Consider the following 24,226-nt stretch of genomic DNA (forward strand, 5'->3'; position numbering starts at 1 on the left):
TGGGGCACTCCTATGGGGACTGGGATGGGATTAGCTGCTTCTTTGCCTATGGACACTCTGGAGGTGCGGTCGGTTAAGAAGGATTTCACCCAAGAGGTGGCTTCGCTAGAGAAATTAAACTCGCGGGCAAGTGAATTACATAGTTTTTCATGGTCCACCAAATCAAATGCAGCTGAGTGGTTTAACAGCAGGAGAATGCAGAGTTTCCCAGAATCTCTGATGGCATCCATCTGGATTTTGAGGTCCAAGAGGGCTGTTTCGGTGCTGTGGTTAGGCCTGAAGCCTGATTGTCTGGTGCCAAGGAGCTGGTTAGATTCCAGGTGTCTTTGAATTTGGTTATAGGCTAGTTTGTTGATGATTTTAAGTAAGAAAGGAACCGTGGTTATGGGGCGGTAATTAGTCGGAATGGTGGGGTCTAGATTTGTTTTTTTTTAGAAGCGGCGTGACCCAGGCTTCTTCAATGCAGGTAGGAACTGTGTTGGAGATAAATGAGGCATTGACAAATTTGGTAATGATGGGGGTTAATGTAGAGGCACAGGCTTTGACTAGTTTGGCTGTATAACCCAATTAGATGTTTAAAACCTATAGAGTTTATATGTTGCCAGCGCCACTAACCAATCCCCATTCCCTGTATGTTTTTGTAAACTGATCAAATGTGATGACGTCATTTATGATGAAGTTGTACTACTTAAATCGTTGCTTGTAATGGATGCGTTGAGTTTTTATTGCTTGTATGCTGTCCCTACATTATTTGACTAATAATGAAGCTGGATCTTTCCTTGCACTTTGTCTTCTTCGTCTTTGAGTCTGGCTTGGGTTGACTCCAGGTCCTATCGGTTTTTGGGGATTTTTTTGGGCCTGTCTTAACATTTCCACAATGTTGAATTTGACTGAGTAATTGCCTCCATCTAACTAGCACTTGGGTTGCTGCCCAATTCTGTTTCAACCCTTGTTTTGGGAAAACTGAGCTCTAGAAGTACATAGTACAGATGCTATGTTCATTTTTACAGCTTGTGCGATCCAGTGCTGGTGTGTTGTTGTGTAACAGAATTGTTGTTACTATCCCCAAAGTATATATTTTCATGCAAGTTTATCAACCTCTGACATAGGAAATGAAAGAGTCGCCCTTGCCAGAATTTGATACTGCGTTCCAGGGATATGAACAAAGGTCTCTGTAACCGGTGCTTAACCCATTGAGCCATCTTCTGAAGCATAGTGGTGCATTTTATCTTGTTTTTCCATTGATCCATATATTGTCCACGAAAACGTGACACCCACCCCCCAGAAGTTAGTATTATAGTAAATGCACACAGCATGCACTACAGTAACAGTTAGTATTATAGTAAACGCATACACTGTATGCACTGCAGTAACACAGGATGTATTGCATGATTGTACTTGTCAACAACATCTAGGCAGCAGGTTTATAGCTGCACAAGCGCACTATAAAAGATCCTGTCTTATGTTATTCATGATTGTTTTTAAAAATGGGCACAGACATCTATGCATTAGGCTGCCATGTGTTTCTCCTCTCCCCCTAAGGTGCGGCCTGGGCACGTGTCCCCTTTTACGGTCGCTTAAAGACGTTTCTGTGTACATTGAGAAATGAAGGCATTCCCACACAAGAGAGGGAAAGGATTGGCCGGGTTCACGCTTTCTTAGTTTCTTCATGGAGGAGTACTTCTATTGTCCCAGTATGTCAAAGCTTTGGGTTGTAGTTTTTGATTGCAGTGGGGGACATATTAATATTCAAAGGGTGGGCTATTTCTCACCATGCGACAAATTGAATGTATCATGTTTACATTTAGCCTTCGTGCGTAGGTTTTCTCTTCCCCATTAGTACGTATCACATTTTCTTTTTCCATGACAGAAAACCCTGCTAGACAACAAGGGCTGTACTAACCTCTACAGGCTCTAAAACACCCAGACAAAAATGTTTTTGGCCATAGAATAGCATGCATAAGGAGCCAGGGTAATCTATTCACCAAAATGTCAGAGGCAGCGAATTACCTCAACGTATGGAATAGCATAAAAACTTTTGACTCGTATGATGTCGCACCTCTTTTGACCCTGATGACTTCACAGGATGTGGCATCATTAATAAAGCACAATATCCACACGACTTTTTTTAATATTGTTTTTGGTGAAATTACTTCAACCTTTTTTACTACTCATGCAAAACCAATATTCAGTTAGAATTCACAAGTATACCACGCACATAAAAAGAACATTCATTTCTAATAACATATATAAACACCCTTAAAAAAAAACAAAAGGAAATCGATACATTAACATTCCAATCTCCTTAATATATTCGCACATAGTTTAACATATTGTCATATTTTAGCAGCATATTAATATGAACAATCAGAACAAAGACGTGCTTTCCTATTTCCCTAAAACATATACACGTTCATGTTTTTAATAAAACCCCATACTGCTACAGATACAGGAGTGAGACTCAACAACCTCTGCCACAAGAGGTTGTTGTCAACATAACTAGTGTTGTGCACAAATTGTCTAAAAATATAACATGGGGAAAAAAGATTAGTGGGGGGACAAAATGAAAACATATTTTACCACGTTTCTACTTCAGTATTCTTCTTACTGGTGACAATAAGCGAGATCTGGAGAAATAAGACCTCATTTTAACAAAACCTCTCTAGTGGGTAGTAAATTTAAAACAATGCCTTAATAAGGTATTCCATGCCATGGCATCAGGGAAACATATTAGTTAAGGTGCTGCAGAACCCATACTTTTGTGTTCTCTGCAGAGATGAGCCGTAGAACTAAAAACTTGCTGTTTTTGCTTTTTGCTGGAAAGTCAAACCTTGCTGTTTTTGCTAAATTCTCAGTATTTTGCTTGTATACTGTTGCTTCTCTGTAACTTGCCAGCCCAGTGACCTCACCACTCTCTTTTGTCCCACACCTACAAGCATTAGTCCGCACCCCGCCAGTTTCTCCATCCTCTCCTCGCTTCCAACACAATGGCACTTTCTGTTTCTCCTATCTTTTCCAACTGCTTTTCCATTGACTATCCTTCCCTTTTCACTAAGTCTGGTAGAAGAAGTTCAAAAAGGATATCTTGGCCTCTAACTGTGGTCTTCCTATTGCCGACACCCACTCTAATACTTCCTCCAGACAGACCCTCACCGACATCCTCTCTGACATTCCTTCGCCAGATCTATAGACTCTTCATATGATCTCTGTGCTCTGTCCTATCTCCTCCTCCCATTAATGGTGGCACTCGCTGGGAAGTTCTCATGGCTTCCTTCGACTTCTCTAAAGTCATCATTAATGTCTACCTTAATGGCACTGTCATGGTCCAAGGCCCTCAGGCTAATCTCCTCTTTGATAGGCGCTTCCCTCGCCTCATCAACTTCCTCTAATCTCCTGCTGTCCCCTCGTCTCTACCCTTGGCTACCTTGTCCACTCTCCTCCTCCGCCTCTGCCCCTCTTGGGCTCTTTCTCCTCTGCAGGGCGTACCTCTGATCTGTACCCCTCCCCAGAAGGTCTTTAAGGCTGGCAACCTTCTTCATCTTGCTACTCTCAACTCGCGCTCTGCTGTCAAACACTCCTCTGACATCTGCCACCTCCTTGAAGAACTAGACCTTGATGTCCTTGGTCTTACTGAGACATGGTGCATGGCCAGCTCTGTCACAAGATTTGACACTCTCCTCCATGATGGCTACAAGATCCTCTCCGCACCCAGATCCTCCCGGTCCGGTGGGGGGGGGTGCCCTGATCTTTCCTGAGTGGATTCCTGCCTCTATCATTCCTACTCAGACCTACTCCACTTTTGAATGCCTTGTCTGTAGGCGCTCTCTCTCTCTCCTACCCATTATCTTACTGTGGCTACCATCTACCGGCCTCCTGGTCAAATCACCTAATTTCTCTGAGTGGGCGGACCTCTCTTCATCCCTCCTGGCCTCTACCACTCAACTCCTCCTCTGTGACCTCAATATCCATTTAGACTCTCCTTGTTCCTCCTCTGTACTCTTCTGTGACCTCTGCAACTCCCTCTCCCTGTCCATCCTCCCCTCTGTCCCGACTTACTCTGCAGGGCACACACTTGATGTCTTGATCTCTTCTGACCTCCCCCTCTCCATCCCCCTGACCACTCTTTTCTCTCCTGGAGCGATCACTCCCTCCTCTCCTTTCATCCCCCCCCCACCCCCCCAAGCCGAGCCTACCCCAACACTGCCACCTACCTTCTCGGACATCCGGCCCATGAAGCGGGTGTCAGTTGAGGCTTTCGCCGTCACCCCCCCTCACCCCTCCACCTCTGGTTGTCTCACGCCCTGACACAGCCCTGCCTCTGCTCTACTCTTCAATTTTTGATACTCTTGATGCTCCTGCCCCTGTCATGAGGATCTGTTTGAAGTTCAAAGCCAAGTGCAATTCCTGGTATGACTCCGACCTAGCTACACTTAAACATAAGTGTAGGGCGGCTGAGAGGAAATGGAGGGCTTCTTGTTCATCCTCTGACAAACTGGCCTGTCGCCTGCTCCAAAGGCAATACCGACTTTCTGTCCTCACCAAGAAGAGTCCACATTCAAGCTTGTGTCTCTGCGGTATCTAAAAACTCAGCCAAACTCTTTAAAATCTGCAAGGAGCTGGCCAACCCTACTGCAGTCTCTACCCCTCCTGTTGCCTCCCAGGCTCTTTGCAATGCCATTGCCTCTCACTTTATCTCAAAAACCCAGGACATCCTGTCCACCCTCCACCTCTCCCCTCTCCGTCTGTGCTTGCTGACCCTCGTTCAGCCAACCCCCCACCCTCCTTCTCGTCCTTTCCTCTTTTCTCCCGTGATGAGGTTGCTAGACAAGTCCGATCTATGAAAGCCTTGACAAAACAGGTTCATCCCTGTTCCTCTAAAACTATCAAGGACCACATTGACACCTTTGCTCCGGCCATTGCTGAATTTTGCAACCATTCCTTTGCCTCAGGATCCTTCCCCTCCCCTCCGAAGCACTCCCTTGTGCATCCTCTTCTCAAGAAACCCACAGCTGATAACCTGGGTATCACTGATCAGGCTCTGGCCTGGCTGACCTCTTTCCTCTCTGATCGATCCTCCCAGGTCCAACTTGGGACCTTCCTATCATCTATCTTCCCCTCTACCTGTGGTGTTCCCCAGGGGTCTAACCTCTCTCCCTGGCTTTTTAACCAATACCTGGCAACTCTCACCCACTGCATTGCAATTTTATTCTCAAATTTCCAGTGCTACGCTGACGACACTCAACTCATTTTCAGGCTGCCCTCGCCACCTCCTCTCCCTCTCTCATCTCTGATTGCCTAACTGCCATTCAAGATTGGTTTGCTGCCAATGATCTTTGTCTGAATGCCAGCAAGACGGAGATCCTCCTCATCGGCACACCTTCACCATCCTTTCCCCTCACTATCTTGCCGGCCTCCCTTGGCCCTCCTCCTACCCCCACCTGCGAGGCTAAGAACCTCAGGGTCATCTTTGACTCCACACTTTCCTTCTACGCCCACATCTTTGATGTCTCTAAAAAGTCAAACTTCCTATTGCACCTCCTCAGAGGTACTCTGCCTTTCCTCTCCTTCCCCCAAGAAGCTCATGGTGTCCCAAGCTCTGGTTCTCTCTAGGTTGGACTATTGTAACAGCCTCTTTCTAAATATACCTACCTCTACTGTCCGCCCTCTGCAACTAATCCAGAATAGGACTGCAAGACTTGTCCTTGGTCTCAAGCCCTGGGATCCTATCTCTCCAGCTCTGAAATCTCTCCATTGGCTCCCAGTGGATGCAAGGATTACATACAAAAAAACCTCTGCATTGTCCACAAGGCTTTCTGGGGCCTGGGTCCAAAATACCTTCAGCTATCCCTCTGCAAATACCTCCCCTCTCGAACTCTTGGCTCCTCTATCTCTAACTCCCTCAGGGTCAGTCGTTTTTCAAAGAAACAAGCTGAGGGTAGATCTGTCTTCGGCTGGGGCCTCCCTCTGGAACAGCCTCCCTGCCACTCTAAAACTTGTGGAGAACCGTCTCCGGTTCCGGAAGCACCTCAAGACCTTCCTCTTTGCTTTTGCCTTAGCTCCCCCTCTCCCCTGCTGATCTGTTTTCTCTTGGCACCATGCACCTGGCGAACCCTCTGTCCTTGGGGCCCAGGTACCTGCTCACCCTGCCACCCTCCTGCACTGCTTTCGGGCCACCCCTTGCACTGGGGTCTGTATCTGTACACATACAGCCCCCCCCCCCTTTTTTTTCCTGCACTTATCAGACCTACCCTGTCTGGTGCCTTAAACCCAGCACTTGCCAATTGCTGGCTGCACTACCACTGTTTGTTCCCTTTATTATTTGTTATTATTTAACTGTTTCTCCTTTGCTCCATACTCTCCATTTCACCCCCTCCCATACACTTTTCCTCTCCCATGCACTTGCGCGTTCTCAATGTCACTGGGTCTAGTAAGATCGTTGTTTTGTTCTCCCCTTTTCCCCTCCCTTGCCTTCTCGCGCTCTGAAACACTTGTGTACGAGCGCGATAGAAATAAAATATCAATATCAATACCCGTGAAGATCTTTCATGTTGGTAATCTAGTCAACCCTAAATAACGCAGTCTTCACTCAGCCAGGTCTAATGAATATATCGATCTCAGAAAAACCCAGCCCCTGCAACAGCTCTATACAATGCGCCTTAAGATGATTCATTGTACTGTAGCACCCATTGGCCATTTAAACTGCTAAGTCCCCATGCAAAGAAGCAGCTGGTGGTGCAGCACATTTTTGGAGCAAAGGGAGCAATTTCCAGTTTCCTCTAGCATAAAGTGATTTTTAGGCCAAATTTGAAGCTTATCGGGGCCATAGGCGTACAGTTTGTCAAACCAAGAGCCTGCCTCCAAATAAAGGCTTCCAGTTTCACCATACTTCCTAACATTTCAGAAAGAAACCATTCAAGAAGGTTCCAATGCCTTGGCTGATTGATATTTTTTTAATTATGCCTTTTTTCCAGTGCTCCAGATGCGACAATGCTAAGGACGCAAAAATCTTACTATGTGCGTCCATTAGTATTATCGGTCTGTAGTTCTTGGGGTCTGAATGCCAGCCTTTTTTGTAAATGGCGATTACGTAACAGTTCTGCCATGATTGAGGAAAGATATTAGTCAGCAATATCCGCTTCAAAAACATGTCGATTATTGCCGCCCAAACCTCTGGCGTAGATTTAAAGAGCGAATTAGATAACCTGTTAGGGTCCATAGCTCTAGACACATTGACCCTCTGTATTCTCTCCAGAACATCACCATTATCAAAAGCCATACTACAACCACCTTCACGATATGATAACCCAGCATTATCCGCACGGTTTTTATCCACAGAGCAAAATTTACCCTTAAAATACTTGGCCCACTCATGTTCAGAAATGTTATTAACCCGTAGTGATTCCTGGGTCATCCCCATATTGTTAATAATGCGCCAGTAGCGTCTTTCTTCTTAATAATTTTGCTGTATTGCCGATCTATTTCCCACCTTTGATTGCTCACCCAATTGTGATACTGCTGTTTAACTTTCTTAATGGTAGTTACACGTGGTGCAACATCCATAGGTGATTTACCTAAATTCCTCACTTCCTTCCTCAAATGATTTTTCCGTTCTGTTATCTCCTGATCGAATACATGTTTGTGTCTTTTAACCTTTGTTATATTAGAAGCCCCACCTGCATTTGACGGGATTGCTTATTCACTAACTCCTCAATATAAGTGTGAACAGTCTAGGGCAAAAGTTTGCAGTTTCCAATCATAACATGTATATGCCATTTCTTTCTGCAGCTGTCCTGTAAAAATGGCCATCCTCGGGGACGTAGCCAAGCAGCACCTGAGATGGCGGCATAAGTTTAGAGCTCCCTCTGATAGAGAGAGACACTCATAAATATGGGCACACTTTTATAACACCTTTTTTCCCAAAAGTCACTGTGGAACTTTGAGAAAGCAACAGTTTTCATTTTGATGCGTTTCCTAGCTGTAACGTTTAAATATCACCCTTACCGTGCTGTCGGAAGATTTGTGTGTGAGGAAGCGTGGTGTCCCCGTCACACAGGGTTCGACTTCTTTGGCTCTTCTCTCGGTCTCTGTTGATGAAGTTTTCTGGTATAAGAGAGTGGGGATGTTCCACGCCACGGCGTCCTCTAATTTTCTGCGAAGGCAGCGACAGCAGACTGGTAAGAGTTATCGCTGGTAAGAGTTACACATGTTTACATTTTCCCTCTTTTGAGGTGAATTTGCCCCAGGCACATAAGGCATTACATTTTGGAGATTCCTCGTTTGTCATTGATCTATGGCCTCAGAGGGTGTGATCCGCGATCCGCTTGTCGCTGTTAAGACAGTAATTTCATTTTTTTGTTTGTTGCCTGAATTTCCGTTCGTATGCTTGCCAGGGTGCCCTTCTTCTTCCTCACTCTGCTGTATTGCTTCCTGTTCCACGGCATGACGGATCACATTACTCCCCGGTTTCTAGAGTGATGCTGTGGCCTACTCAATACTGACGCCAGGTGTTGAAATAGTATACTGCGTGCCTCCTATTAATTGGAACTTCTTGTTATTGGCACACTATAGTTTTTTTCATTGCAACTATGGTATCAAAACTACACCTCTATTAGATAACTTTACATTAAACTCATGCATGGAGACAATTCTGGAGGATCTAATCAATATTCGCTCTCCCATTTCCACACTTGACTCTCGATACTTCAACATTCAAGAAGAAATTAAAGGCTTTAAACATGAAATAAAAATGTTCTCGGGCAGATTGGATGAGGCTTAGGAAAGAATTTCTTTTGTTGAAGATGGAGTGGAAAGTCTAGAAAACATGCAGCCAAAAATACTTCAATTGGAGTTGGTGTCACAGAATTAGGCCTCGGTTCTCTTCCAACCACTCTATGACAAGACCTTTTTATTGCTTGTTTCCACAGACCTCAACAAGCGCTCCAAACTTTGCTAGCTACCAGAAAAAAAGCTCCTATTCTTTTTCAGGGTAAAAAAAATCTTTCTCTCCTGGTTTTTCTAAGCCCACAGAAGGCAAAAGAAACAATGTCTAGATATGAGACCTCATAAAAACCCTAGGCATGTGATATGGACTGCTTGATCCTTACAATTCCAGATGGCCCGACCAAGGAATTCACTGAACCCAGCAATCGCTTCAATGGAACTTCTTCTCTCTCATATCCGACATCCTACCCTTCTCAATCTGAACTTCATCCAGAGTAACCCCTGTATAAAAGATCAAAGAATAAACAAAGCAAATTTAATTCTGTACAAAGCCGATCTGTTTTGTCGGCTTCTCCCAATCCTAGCTCCTCCAAAGACGAATCTAGATCACCTATTGAAACTATGGAACCTGCTCTCGCTGCCTTTCAAACCTGAACATATTTCTGCTCTTTTGCAATGTTCCACTATGATTCCTACATATTAACATCCTATCTAATATACTATCTTCACTTAGCTTTGGTATTGTTGGTTTGGTGCTTTATATGTTGCCTTGCTCTTAATATAATATTGTTAGTTCTCTTTATCTCCTGTTGATTAGCTCTCATCTCTTGTCTTCATTCGTCACTGTGCTCTTGTAAATGCCATGCCATTTATTTGGTATTTTATGTGGATTCTCTTAATTTTTCCTACTGATGTTTTTCAACCTTTCCACATTAGCTCAATTACAATCATTGTTTTCTTTTTTATGTCCTTTCCCCTGTTGTAATGTTCCCACCCTTCTATACTTCCCACAAATCCCAGTGCAGGTGTAATGCTTTGTGGTTAACACTGTGCCTGTTCCACCTACTATGCCATGTTTTTTGTCTGCCTGTTCAGTTATATTCATTTTTGCGATGCCCATGGGTCAACTGATCTACGATATATATATAATTATTAATGTCTATTACGGTTATCTCTTGGATTGTTAAGTGACTAAATCACCCCATTAAACTCCACAAAGTCATATCTCAACTTACTAAATTCAAGGTTGACCTCACCTGCCTTCGAGAGACTCCTCTGAACTCTTGACAGCGAAAACTACAAAACTAAAGCATCTTGTACTGTCATACCCTCTTCTCAAATGCTCTGGATAAAAAGGGTGGTGTCTCTATTTTGATCAATATACGTTTAACCTACTCTCTTGTCAATTAAGAAAAGGACCCTGAAGGCCAGTGGACCATTATTGATGCAATTATCAACTAACCACCAGTGACTATATAGTTAATGTTCATGGCCCTACTGCTCCTGACCCCCCTTTTTGGGCTAACTTCAAACTGAAACTTGTGCAGAAAAAGTCAGACTTACTTGTTATCAAGTTTTTGACTTCACTCTTGCTAGAAAACTTACATCCAACTTTGTTAACTCCAGTCTCGCAATAACTCTTAATATGTTAAATAGCCTTAGTTGAATTGACTCTCTTGGTCTCTTGGTGTTTTTGTCACCCTGATGTTAAAGATTTTACTTTTCTCCCCCATCAGTCCTTTACATATTTATTAACCTGTCGCTAACCTCTACCATTATTAATTCTGACATTGGTTCCATAACTATTTCTGATCATGCTCAAGTCTTTACCACTTAAGAATGGAAACATATCCCTACATTTTCCCCAATATGGAAATTGTATTATTTTTTCCTTAAGGACAGCTTGTTCATTGAAAAAACAAATTCTTATATTAAAGATTTCCTTTTCCACAATAGACCCGAACATACTTCAATTCACAACTGGGATGCTTTCAAAGCTACCTTTTATGTAGGTTTATTATTCAATTATCTGCTTTTAAAAAGCGACAATCTAAGTCCAATTCTAACACATTATTAACTTCCATTAAGGATCTTGAAAGGTTGTATTATGGTAACACTGACCCTATTGTTGCTAAAACTTTCATGAGTAAACATATTGAATTTAATAAATTAAGTACTGATAAATGTACAAATTCTGTACTTCATTCCAAGTTTAAATTATATTGTGGTTCCAATAAAGCTGGACAAATTCTGGGCTCTTACTTAAAAAAAGAAAAAAGAAAAATTGTTTATTACATTCATCACCTCTTCTGATGGCAACAGATTAACAAATACAAATTATATTAATAAGGCATTTCTATATTTCTATTCCAACCTATACTCGTCTGATCCCTCTATTAAGGTGTCTGAAGTTCATTCCTTTTTTGAAAGAAACAAGACAAAATCTATAGACCCTATTGATCTTTCTCCCCTTAATATACATGTCTCTTTATCAGAAATTAAACAAGCCATTTTAGTCCTTAAACCTCACAACAAAGCTCAAGGCCCTGATGGGTTATCCATCAATTTCTAGAATGTGTTTTTTTAACTGCATCTCTCCGAACCCTCTACAATTGTATACTCATTTTGCTGAAATTGGCCATAGAATTGACTCCTTTGGCGAGGATCTCCTTTTCCCAAACCCGATAAAGATCCCTCACTTGTCAAAAACTACAGACCTATTTCCCTTATAAACTCTTCCAATAATTTTGCTAAAGTCTTAGCTAAACATTTAGAAAATGATCTTCCCAAACTATTCATATTGATCAATCAAGTTTTATTAAAGATCGCTGCGCTTCCTTCAACACTAGATTACTATTTAATATCTTATCACACTCGCAGAAGTCAAATGATCCCTTAGCCCTTCTCGCACTAGATGCGGACAAAGATTTTGACTGTGTCTCCGGGACCTTTATGTTACACTCCTCAAAATGGCATGGTCTAGCTCCTTTCTTCATCAACATTGTCCAAATTCTATACTCTTCTTCTTCCACCCGAATTCTCATTAATAACATTTTCTCCCTCTTTTCAAATAATGAGAGGTACTGGCCAAGGCTTCCCACTCTCACAATTATTGTTTAACTTAGCATTGTAACTCCTGCTACAGTTTATAAGAGGTATTTCTATTAAAAATATAGAAGTAAAGATTTCTGCTTATGCGGATGATCTTTTACGTTTCTAATCCTGCCTCTTCCATTCAACAAATAATTCCTACCATAAATGATTTCTTTAATGTTTCAGATACAAACTAAACCTTGACAAATCCGAAGTTATGCCTCTCACTAACGCCTGTACTTTAATCAACACCCCATTGTTCGGTATGACATGGCAATCCTCATATATAAAATACCTAGGACTTCATATCGCTAAAGATATTCATAATACTGTTACTTTTAACACTAACCTCTTTATTGAGAAAGTTACTCATTTGATTTCCGGATGGTCCCCTCTTCTTGTCTTGGTGGGGTCGTCTCGATTCTATAGAAATGATGATTAGCCCTACAATATTTTATTCTTAATGATACATGTGGCTATTCATGCTAATTCTTTCAGAATACTTCACTCTTAAATTCTTGTGGAATCATAAAACACCCAGAATTGCCATCAATAAACTGAGACTTCCTAAGCATGCAGGAGGAGTACAATTTCCCAACTTTCAGTAATATCATAGAGCCTTTATTTTAAAGCAATTGGCTTCATTTAGCCATTTTGAAAACTACCTTTGGGGTGCTCTTACCTTGATCAATATTGAGACCAATATTATTGCCCCACTTTCCCTTTCTCACTTTGTAGCTACTTCCATGTGGCCTAACATCACTTCATATACCTCTTTACACTTCTTTACATGCATTTGGGGTAAAGTCCCTGCAAGTTCTTTTTCCTTAACCGAGTTCAATAATATTTTCTTTTGGTTTAATAAGTTCTCCTATTAAATCTAACTCCAATAATTTCTATGGATGGTACTGTGACTTGAACGGTACCCTTGGCTGAGTCTCCCCTGTGCACACGCTCTCCTCACCTGAGCTTTCCGAGTCGATGGTATCTTGCAGGCCTCGACGTGCCAGGTAGTCTCTCTCCTTTTTCTGGTGCCTGGGCTTGTCACGGAGAGAAGCCACTGTGGCCGCTGGGTAAGAACAGCGGCACAGTGACCTCCTTTCCGGAATCAGGCCAGAAAATACAGGGAAAAACCCGCAAGGGAAAAAAAAAAAACCCCTGATAAGAGGTGTCAAGACTTGTCTCAGAAGGCCAGTTGTTCACAGATGAAGAAGGAAGCGGAGGCTCTCCAACACTGAGGTAGTGGCCCTCAAAACGTCCAAGTCCAATGGTAGCACTAGGCCATAAGAGCAGGCGGAGAAGGCAGCAACTGACGAGAGAGAGGGAGAGAGCGACGCAGCGACACAGCTAGCGCCGCCCAGGGAAGGCGGCGGAGAGAAACGGAAAACGAAAGTGCGGTGTTCCGGGGACAGGAACACCGGAGAAAGTAACCACGGAGAAAACTCCTCAGTAATTCCAAAGCGGGGTGCAGAGGAAGAGCGAAGGACCCAGAGTCGAAAGGTAAACAACAACCTGCCGGGAGGCGGGGATTTAAATACTCCCGGCAGCGTTGCGTCCCGCGTTTGGAGCGGCGGCTGCGAACACAGAAAAGGGACTAAAGTACCCTTCCTCTGCGTCTCCTCAAACTCCAAAGCGGAAGAAATCGCCAGTCACGGCGATGGCCGCGACTGCGAGTGACAGGTACTCATTGTGTATCAGGCTTTTTAAACATCCGTCCATAATACTATAGAAATTCCTTTTGGACAGCTTTGTCAACAATATAATATCCCTGAATCTGATCTCTTTTTTCATTGATCTCTTATCAATTTGTTAATCACATCTTTGCCTACATTAACTCAAAAATCCCCCCATTTTAATATCTTTAATTTGTAAACCTTCCATTAAAGCCACCAAGTTATACACCTTCTTATACGATGCTCAGTCTACTGAACTGTGAGTATCATTAGGCAATGGGAATTAGAATGGAATTCCAAACACTCCAGAAATGTGGACCGATATTTGGAAACTATATTATTCCACGTCTGTAGATGCTAATCTAACTCAAACTCATTTCTTTATCTTGCATCGTGCATTCCTTACTCCGTCAAGAATCGGAAAAGTTACTATTAATTCATCCAATAATTCTTGGTTTTGTCACTTACCAAATGCAGATTTCTTTCACTTAATCTAGAACTGTAAATGTTTGCATTCTTTTTGGACAAAAATGTGGTTGTGCCTACAAAAGATTTTTCATTTTCAGGAACCATTGTCACTTAGTAATCGTATGATTCGTCCTATTGTTAATCCGTATTTACAATTGATTGAATCTTCTAGTTTGTTTAATTTATTTATTAGCATTGCAGTCCACAACATTGCTTCTATTGGAAAAATGTCATGCTTTTTCTGTTAATTGCCTACACAATTAAATAAGAAATTGACATTTTTTATCCAATACCTCAATAGGACTGCTTAATTGTGGTTTACTATGCATCACTATCACCTCATATATATATATATATATCATTTACCCCCCTATCTTTCCCATTGTATTCTGTCTTGTATGTTTGTCTTGCATTAATTTCACAAAGTGTAATTTTCATCACTACGTTTTACATTATTAAACCTGTTCACTCAATATTAATTATTTAATCCTAAAATGTTATGCAATTTTTCATGTCATATTTTTGTTAATTTAACATGTCTAAATAAAAATGATTAAGCATAACAACAAAATATGGCCATCCTCTGTTTATTCCCTGGAGTAACCATTATGGGCCCTGGTAACATATTGTAACTTCACCCTTTCTGGATGGTTGGCTCGAGTGAAAGCATGTTATGGTCACTCAGAGACGATGCTATAACCTTCATTGTCATACACTTGCCGAACAGAATTTGGTCAACACAAATATAATCAATTACAGATTCCTGCGCCACCTAGCTTTCTTAGCCAAGTCACCATCAGTAGTGCCATTAACGAGGATAAACATACCAACCATGACCACCCATCTACCAGTTTATGACAGTGTTTATTTAATGCAGAAACATCCATCACCTCACTCAATATAATTGTCCTCATGCACACATGCAGAGTTTAGATCACCTCTAACATTCATGTACTGCCTAATGTGTGCCTGCTCCATTCATCTGCACTTGTTTGTAATATATGCAGGAAGTGATGTAATGGCGCTACACCTCTATGCCAATAGATTTTTGTAATCAAAATTGAGCGACAATCGCCCTCAGCAGTTATTCACTTCACCCAAAGGCTCTGTTGGATGTTAATATTATGCATCAAAGATATATTAGAACTTAATTTTACAGCCGATAATGAACTACCAGGGCGGCCTCCTCTAACGGGTTTAGCTGCTTGAAATGCCAATGAGCAACCATCCATAACTGGCTCAGTCAACAGCCCCAGCTCTTGTAACAATATTATATTATGGGCTTTAAGGCTTTTACACATATTTGCATTTTTGTACAAATGATTGAACCCTTGCGAGTTCCAAGAAACCAATTTTAGCGGGGTGTTAAAGAGATTGTTCTAGTGGAATACCGCCTTCTCCTCTGAGGCATAAAGCCCTTGAAACACAAGACTAATCCTGCACAACAGAATTGTGAGGTGTACAATTGGATACTGATCGCACCTCCTGTTCCGCCTCATCAACCTCATATAAATCTTTCAAATGAGGTACTGAGGATCTGGACCACCTACGGGAGTCACAAATTGGCAGTGTCACATATGGAGTAATGTCATAGCCAAGCTGTCTCAATAGATCAGATTCTTTCAGGATAACATTATACACAATTTTTGATTTTATGTCCAAAGGGACATGATCAACCTGCTCATCCTCGATAAATTCCACATCTGAGAGATCCCTCGTGCAGAACGCTCTCAAATTTGGGATCTCTGCAAAGAGTAAACCATATTTTGCTGATTCATTGCCACAGGCTGTTTCCTGAACGATACACTCCAGTCACAGCCTGTTCTTACGTATAGGCCCACAAGGTACAGGCTGTAATACATTCATACATGAGGATCCTTGAACGAGGCAGGCTTCCATAGGAATATTCCAGCTCTATTAGCCGAAGAGATGGCACCTCTCAAGATTCTATAAACCTGTTTTGCTGGTTGCTTATGACCAGTCTCAGCAACTATACCGATCACAGTAAAAGTGTTACCAGCACCCAACCTCGGGCCTAGGACCTTTACATGTTCTAAGGTATCTTTCTGGGGACCCTCCTTCAGGCTCTGAGCCAATAGGTTCTCTCCAACTGACTTACTATCATGCAATATATTACTCTGTAACTGAGAGCCCTGAAAAAACATAGCAGCAATGACTGGTGCTTCGCTCCTTATGCTGTTGTTGGAGGATTAATGCGAAGTCCTTCTGTAATTCTTTCTCCCAAGTCGTCCACTAGAGCTTTTGTACATGCAGCCATGTTTTTAACCGCCTCAGCATAGGAGCGAACAGAGCCAAGGCCAGAGACTTCATCCGACCCATTGTCTCCAATCACTTCAGGCAGCACTGTCGATGGGGTCACTTGGTACACTTGATTTATGGGAATACCCACTACACTCTGGATGCCCCCTACTCCCCTAGGGACCCATCCGGTTGTGCTGCACAGGCAGGTTGTAATATGCCCCCTTTTTTCCACCCGGTTACCTGTTTAGTATGGGAGATTAACTGCAGAAGAATCCTTAAATTCATAGACCCACGCATGTTATTACATTTTGTTTTTATGTTCTTGCTTTTTCTTTCCTGCTTTCCATCTGTCTTTTTACTCGCATGTATAACCTTACAGTTGGGGACCTTATCAACCGACTGTGTACTCACTCTGATCGAACTGTTGCAATCGAAATGTCCCCATTATTCTTGTCACCTTCGCCTTTGTTTTCAGTAACCGCAGGGACTGTATCCTCCTTGCATACAGCTGGTTTCAATGGAGCTATCCTCATAGTTACTTGGTCTTTCATGGGCCATGTAGGGAAGATAGAATGACACTCTGAAAGCTCATCCACCTGTGCAATTTTTGCCCCGTTTCTTCGTCACAGATTCTAATATCACAGTATGCCACTCCACGTCCATCTTGATGTTTTCACATAGGCACACAAAGGATGACCATACATAGTTCAGGGCATGTTAGACTGAATGATCCTGCCCCTCGCCCCTCCTGCTCTTCATTATCAGGTTTGAATTGCTTCAGGCAGGAGATATGTTTCCTTCGAAGAGAATAGGGTGATAAACCCACTGAGTTGAGTTTGTCATCCAACTCGTCCTCGTAGACAGACGGTGGTGAGTCAGGTGTAAAACCCCCGTCATTGGCGTCCTGTGCCTCCATATGAGCGGTTCAGACTTAAATTCAATAACTCTGTCCAAAACCGACAATCTTCTAATTCCGGAAGGGTTTGTGTGCTTGCTTGCCTTGCTCAGTCTGTTAAAAAGGATGTAATCTTTGCCTTTTATCGACATTGGTTTTTGCAATACACAAATTCTGTTTACTGAGCCCACTCGTAGAGGCCATGTCAGGTGGTAGTTCTAAAGGAGCCATTTGACCGGCTGACAGTTCACCCGCACTGTTGGTTAGGATGGTGTTTTCCACAGCCTCCACAATTGGAGAAACAATTGGTGATGCAAGAAGGCGAAGAGCTTGTGACTGCTTTAAAAGCTCTGTTACTCCCTTCTGATTAGCACCATGCCTCTACTGTGCAATTTGTACATTCACAGAGTTCATTACTCAGTTGTCACTTGTTAGTAGTCACCGTTCCACACCATTCTACAAGCTGTGTATTAACCACACACCCGACTCATTTCTTCTCCTGCCTCTCCACAGGCCGTCTGCAGTGCTGTCTGCACTCCGTGGCAGTTCGCGTTCGACCAGAGGTCTGAAACAAAGTGTTCAGCAATATAAGTCCACCTCATGCTCACCAAACCATCCCGGGGCTGTCTGCACACAAGACTAAATCCAGAAAAGGTTATTGACGTACACAACACTTTTTCAGGTACTAACACTATATTAAGTCTGGTGGTGCTTTGTATGTTGGGGTGCCACGAGCCAAACACAGCAGAGCCATTATATGCTAGGGGAACTGTCTTCATAATGCCAGTGCAGCGTCACATAGCTAGTTACTGTCATCGTATGCCAGGTCTAGCCTTGCATGCCATGCAGTGCTGTGGCAGTGCAGCCATGCAGGGCTGAATGTCTTTTGAATAATCACTGCCTCTACCCTCTTAAAACCAAAACAATATTTTGTGAGTCCTTCCCACCAATGCTCTTTCCTTTTGATTGGTCTACAAGCTTAGGACAAGAACCCCTAGAGGCCAAGTCAGTAAAATCCTTGGTATTTTGTTTAATACCTCTATGACCCGCTCACCCTGTGTTTAAATGCAACCTCCAAATCCACGTTACGCAAAGCCATTCCTTACTTGGAAGAGGCCCAGAAGATCGACCATACCAATGCCGTGGCCATTTAATTTCAAATCTTGACTACTACAAAACCAACTATGTAGGACTAAATAAAAAACAACTTCAACTGAGATTCATCTGAAACTAATTGGCCTGACCAGCATTATACCGCTTTAAAATACGAGAATCTGTTACCCAAGTAGCAAAACGCTTATATGGTCACCCATTGCAAAAACCTACTGTGGACTCGCCATAGTCTACACAATATGCGACCTAAATACATACCTAAAGCTATCTACGAATTGCAAAGGAAATCCTCCCCACTGCACCCAGGTTTAATAGACTCGAACATGTAGGCAGATCCTTTGTTGTCAATGCAGCTAAAATAGGGATTGCTCTGCCCAAACAGCTGCAAACTAATTTCCTTTGGTTTTAAACCAGCGGTTTAAAAACCTCTTTATGCCCTTCCTGTCTCCGGTTATATTCACTGTTGGATGCTTTCTTTTAACCCAGTTTTTGCCACACACCCCAAATGGGGCTACATCAAAAGGTCTCCCTAGGGCAGAACACTTCACCTACCCCTCACCTCCTAATTCTGAACCCTCCATGGAAAGGAACACTTACAGCCATTTTGGCCTCTTAAGATGTTTTAATGTGGCTTTGTCTTTCTTTGGTATAAACTGCACATTGCTTTGGTTGTCTCAGATAGTGCTCTACTTGTACTCTACTATAATTATTTTATTGCACCGTCCCCCCAACCCTGGGGTCATTGTCCCCGCATTGTTCCCCTCTCCCCCCAGCGTTAAACATCCATGTTGTAAGTTGGCTGTGTGCAAAACAATAACATAATTAGTCCTCGTATCCAAGGTACAGCACAAATAACGAAATGAGCCTAGCAAATTCCCTAAAGGCGCAGGAATTGCCATATTGTGTCATACAAATCTATTTTAGCAGGCATAGATGTCATATGCAAGGCACAGTCCCATAGATCCAGATGCTGCAATCATATGTCAAGTGAAGCACAAAAGCAGAAGCACTTCAATCTTATTCCAGGTAAAACCTCACAAGCCATATATGGTCATCTTACATAAAGTGCACACTGTGGTAAGTCTAGGCAATCACACACTTAAATGTGAAATGAATGGTTAAAAGCATATTTACTATTTTGTTCTTTAGAGAACGGTTTGGACTAACTCCTACAGGATCCTAGGGTTCAAACTATAAAATATAAGGATGTTCCTAAAGTAATGCGTGTCCGGAACGGGTCAACAAACAGTTGGGCTTTCTCCAGGTGTCCACCATAATCTGAGCTCAGCCTCCAAACAATAAAGGTATTAACCTATACTAATGTTTTTGACAAATATATATAAGAGGCGAATGAGGTAATGGGATATCTCCCTACACATTTAGGCTGAACAACCACACCACCATCGGTCTCAATGAGGTCTACCAACAAAGACAAAAGCGCACCTAAGCTCCCGACTGGGGAGCCACAGGACTTGAGAGTAACTCGGTTTTGGGGGGACTTCGGGGGGGATTGGGTTGTTTGATGAATTGTTAAGTAACTATTTGTTTTGTTTTATTTGTATATAATCTAAAAATAGATTTTTTCAAAAAGAAGCAGACAATACAAAATAAACCATTCATTCAAGTTGAAGATCGTAAGTCTTTTTGTCTAGAGTCAGAGGGCTTTCCAAAGTCTTTAAAATGGAGGAATTCTCTGATTCTGGACCGCACAGAGCATCAAGATCTGCAAACGTGAATATACACACACACACACCTCCATCACTGCATAAAAAACGTACTTCCAGATGTTCATCATTCATAATCCATGCCCTATTCCAACATTGAGAATTCATTATGCTATTTGAATGATCAAATCTCCACCATGAGATCAAACCTCACAAAATCCGACCCATCTGCAGATCTACGCATGTACACAACTAGTGAAATAATGTCTCACAACGCCTCCACCTTTTTACTGTTTGATCCACACCCCACCCATACATTTTAAAGATCCTACCATCCAAAAAATGGCTATTCCTCCTACACAGATATGTTCTGTGTCTTCGTGCCATCCTTTCTGGCGTGGCCTTACTTTACCCACTCCTTAAATGCAACTGTTCCTTCTTTTTTGTTGTTGTTGTATGAGCTACCAATTATTGTCGCCATTTACTTTTTTATTTGCCTTTTTGTGGAAGCCCTCTGAATGCTCTAACAAGCGAACTTCACCCATGTGCCCATACAGTGCCTCCTTCCTCATATCGCAACTATTTTCCCTAACACGGTGCCATCCCCATACCTCACAATTCCCCACCCTCCATGCCACTGTGCATAACCCACCAAACGCCTCATCCCCTACACCCCACACAGCCCTCCCCCTCGCAACCTCCTTCTGGCCTGGCAGGTGTGTTGTGAGAGCTGTGTGCCAGACCCGTGAGCTGCTGCCGCCGCCGCTGCCTTTTTCTTCCTCCTGGCATGCATGCGCTTGTGTGTGGCATTTTTCATCGGTTCCATTCCAGTGGATCAGCATTTCTGGGGCATCCTTTGATATGGGTGGCGTTGGATGTGATCCCTTATCACGTCATATGCACGCAATATCAGAATGGCCATTGTGGTCCTGGCAATATCAGTTACCCTAACGCACTCTTCATCCGTTACCTTAAAAATTGGGCTGTCTCAAAGAGGTTTAAACGCATATTGATGACGCACTTAATGAAGAATCCAAATGCATACCCTAAATACTTGTCTGATTACAGACCGATCTCTGTCCTGAAAACTGTGTTTCTAGCTCAAATCCCGTTTCACTCGGTAACTAGTTAACTGCCTCTGATTGCCCCTATGGTTTCTGCCTGTGACGAGGGACAGGCAGCCCCCCCAATTGGACATTAGAGAGCAGCTGCTAAAACGCCCAAGATTACTGTCCTGCTAGCATTTTCATACTGCTTCATCTACTTTCTGCATTTGATATAAATCACAGACCAACCACCTCAGGGGCTGTGGTTGGCATGACACTTACCTCTTTCAGTCTCTCCTCGACAGCAATCCAGGAGGACCAACATCACCTGTGGTGTCACACAAACATGCCATATCACTGATGCTCTTTTAATATCTACATAGCGCCATTATCCTGCATTGTTGGAACCTCCAACACCAGTTTTTGCATGCGTCTATGACCTCCATATTCATCTTATACTACTTGCAGAGGGATTCGGGAACAGAGGTCACGTCATTGATTTCCTGATTCATGTCCAGAAATTGATGATGAAACAGTGCCTTTGCTTATGGATTTAAGACCGAGAGGCTGCGATCTAAACAGTACTGCTCTACCCTTTTGTGACTTAGAAGGACAGGACCCAAAATCCATGGAGAAGGTGCACAACCTTGTGGTCGTTTTTGACCGGAGTCCTTTTATTTATTTATTTATTTACTTTTTTAATATTTTTTTTTCTCTTACATAAAGATACAGTCACTAAAAATGGAAGATGCCTGTCGAGAAAATACAGGAGGTCGGACGAGAGAGCCAAGTCATATTGTGGACGAGTGTGTCAGTCGAGGAGGCTGTTGGTTACTCAAACCAGAGAGTGCCCAGGGAGGCTGGTAGAAGTTATTAGGCATGAGTTGTAATGGGCATTTGGTGAAAATCGATGCATGTGGAGAACAGTGCATCCAGGGAACCAGAGAATGATACCCCACTTTTTGACTAAGGAGAACTGAAAATCGGTCCAGGAGGGCTGTCTCAGTCCTGTGTCGGGCCCGAAAACTGGGCTGATACATGTCCAGGATGTCGTTCTGTTCCAAGAATTCCAGAAATTGGAGATAGGCCACTTTGTCCAAGATTTTTAATAAAAACGGGAAGTTAGTGATAGGCCGATAGTTCTTTGCTAAAGAGGGGTCAAGTGAACTCTTTTCCAGGAGGGGGGTTATCCAGGCTTCTTTAAGGGAGGTCGGCACCACTACCTCTGTAAATTAAAGACTTGTTCTGAAAATGTTACAGTTCACACAAACATTCCTGCGCCCAGAATGAAATGTTGCCAATTCACCGAAAAAAACCAGCATTCTTCAAACATTCAGAGAGTTCAAACGCCTTATGAAGGGTGTTTCCGGCATATAGTTGACATGCTGAAGGAAGAGGAGGACTGGGCCCTTCAAAGGCAATACTGTAGTCTGGCAGAAAGGAGACGATGCAATCAAAGATGGCAGAAAGGCCAATTAAAGTCATCGTCTGGCCCCCTCAGCCCAAAGGGAGGCCAAGTGCACCCAGAAGCAATTGCCAATCCCAACCCTGCGCCAATTCCAAGCACTTGTGCATTCAATTGCCAAATGTTCCTGGGGAGGAGGGAGAGAACTATGTGAAAAGCTCCCCGCTCCCGTGCTGGAGTGCCTGGTGCCAGGAAGCTTTTTCACTTAAATATGGCGCCTTCAACACGCCAGCTCCTGGGAGCCCTTGAAAGGCTCCCCCGTGCTGGCGCGGCAGCTGCTCCCAACATAAGCGAAAAACTCCTCCCACGTGGGAGGAGCTTTTCACCTACGGAGGGTAACACTAGTACCATGGGGGAGCTTTTTATTTTACATAGGGTGCCACCCACCACCCATGCCTTAGGCCGACCCTATTCAGTACCTCTGCATCTGTACTATTGCCTAGACCCCTGCCAACGTCTTCCTGGCTGTTGTGTGTTCTGGACCCTCGCTGTGAATTGCGGGTGTTGCCCTTGAAATGCCACCCGTTTTTATTCGAATTCCAGTGGGGAAGATCCACTACTTATTTTGCCCATTCCATCGTGCCAGGGCAGCCTACCAAATGATGGTTTTGTGACTGGGACGAAAGGGCTGAGAGGAGGGGGTGAACAGAGTCTTGTATCCGTGGGTTCTTTGGTTGGTTGGTTGGTGGGTGGGGGGTGCATTTTTCTTTGCCTCTTCATCTGCCTTTGTCTCTCCCTGTCTCCCCCACCCCCTCTCTGTGCCCATCTCTTCCTCAGTCTCTCCTGGTTATCTCTGTTCCTATATGCATTCCTCTTAGCATTTACGTCTTTCTAGGTTCAAATCGTTTCCTTTTCAAGTATTCCTTTATGGTTTTCCCTGTCCGTCTCCCACTCTCCATGTTGCACGTTCCCAAACCATTTAATATTCCAAACAAGGAGCTGTTTGACGGAAATGCGGGAGAATAAACTATTGAGGTGCAGAGGGGTGGGGGCGGTGATATTTTGTAAAGGGAAGGATGACAAATGGCATTCCATTTTTATCTGAAAAACAAGATTTTGTCATTTTTCATGGGGTCACCGCCAGTTATGTGGGAGTTGCCGGATCTGTCTTTTCCTTCCTATGTGACTTTTGCTACTTCCTTAGATAGCTTCTATTTTATCAGTCGTCTTTTGGGCTTGTGGTGGCAGGGGATTTTTTTTGTTGCAACACAGGAGGGCATGGCTGCTACCAGACCCAGATATACTATGAATACTACAGGAGCCACTTCAGAATGTAGCTGGAAATGGGCTCCCGGGCCTGGCATGCTCGAAGCTGTGCCGGCATACCCCTCACTGGGAAAGTATTCGTGACGCAGAACTATTTCGCAATTCTTTCTGCCATTGCTCAAGACGTGGCCGCCTCAGACTGGAAAGAAAAAAACGTACACATGTGTCCGTTTATATTTGCTCAGCTGTTTACGCCAATATTAAGAAAAACACAAGGCTGCTAATAATGTTACTTTTTGTGAGGTAATCCACGCAAAGCAAAACATCCCAGTTTGGAAGGTCCGCGGATCCTGTGGCCAGCAGATGGTGGATACTTTGAAAGTGCTCCGTGGGTCTTGGTTGCATTTCTAAAATGTTGGAAGTAAAAGAAAAATAATTGGGAAACTTACTTTTTAAACCTGTATCGCCTCTTTAAGTGGGCCATGTCTGAGTCATTCATTGTAAGACATAAAGCTGTGTTAATTGCATTATTTCGCTACCACAGAATGCGGCTATCGCATCTCATTTAGTGGTTTTCAAACGGTGGGGCTTTCCCCCGTAGTGAGGCCCGGAGGATGTCC

At 43.2% G+C, this 24,226-nt stretch overlaps 1 protein-coding gene across 3 annotated transcripts in view; it reads left to right on the plus strand.

The window, feature by feature from the left end:
• Positions 1–24,226, plus strand: part of LOC138513754 (membrane-spanning 4-domains subfamily A member 15-like) — a 249,455-nt gene that overhangs the window by 13,839 nt on the left and 211,390 nt on the right. Inside the window, exon 2 of one of the 3 annotated variants that reach the window (XR_011281808.1) lies at positions 17,626–17,794. The exons of the other annotated variants lie outside the window; for them this stretch is intronic. The gene's annotated coding sequence lies outside the window, so the exon portion shown is untranslated. The remainder of the gene's footprint in view (positions 1–17,625; positions 17,795–24,226) is intronic. 3 annotated transcript variants of the gene reach the window in all.

This window comes from Ambystoma mexicanum, chromosome 12 (genome assembly GCF_040938575.1).
Source record: "Ambystoma mexicanum isolate Mex_15411 chromosome 12, UKY_AmexF1_1, whole genome shotgun sequence".
In the NCBI taxonomy this organism is placed as follows: Eukaryota; Metazoa; Chordata; class Amphibia; order Caudata; family Ambystomatidae; genus Ambystoma; species Ambystoma mexicanum.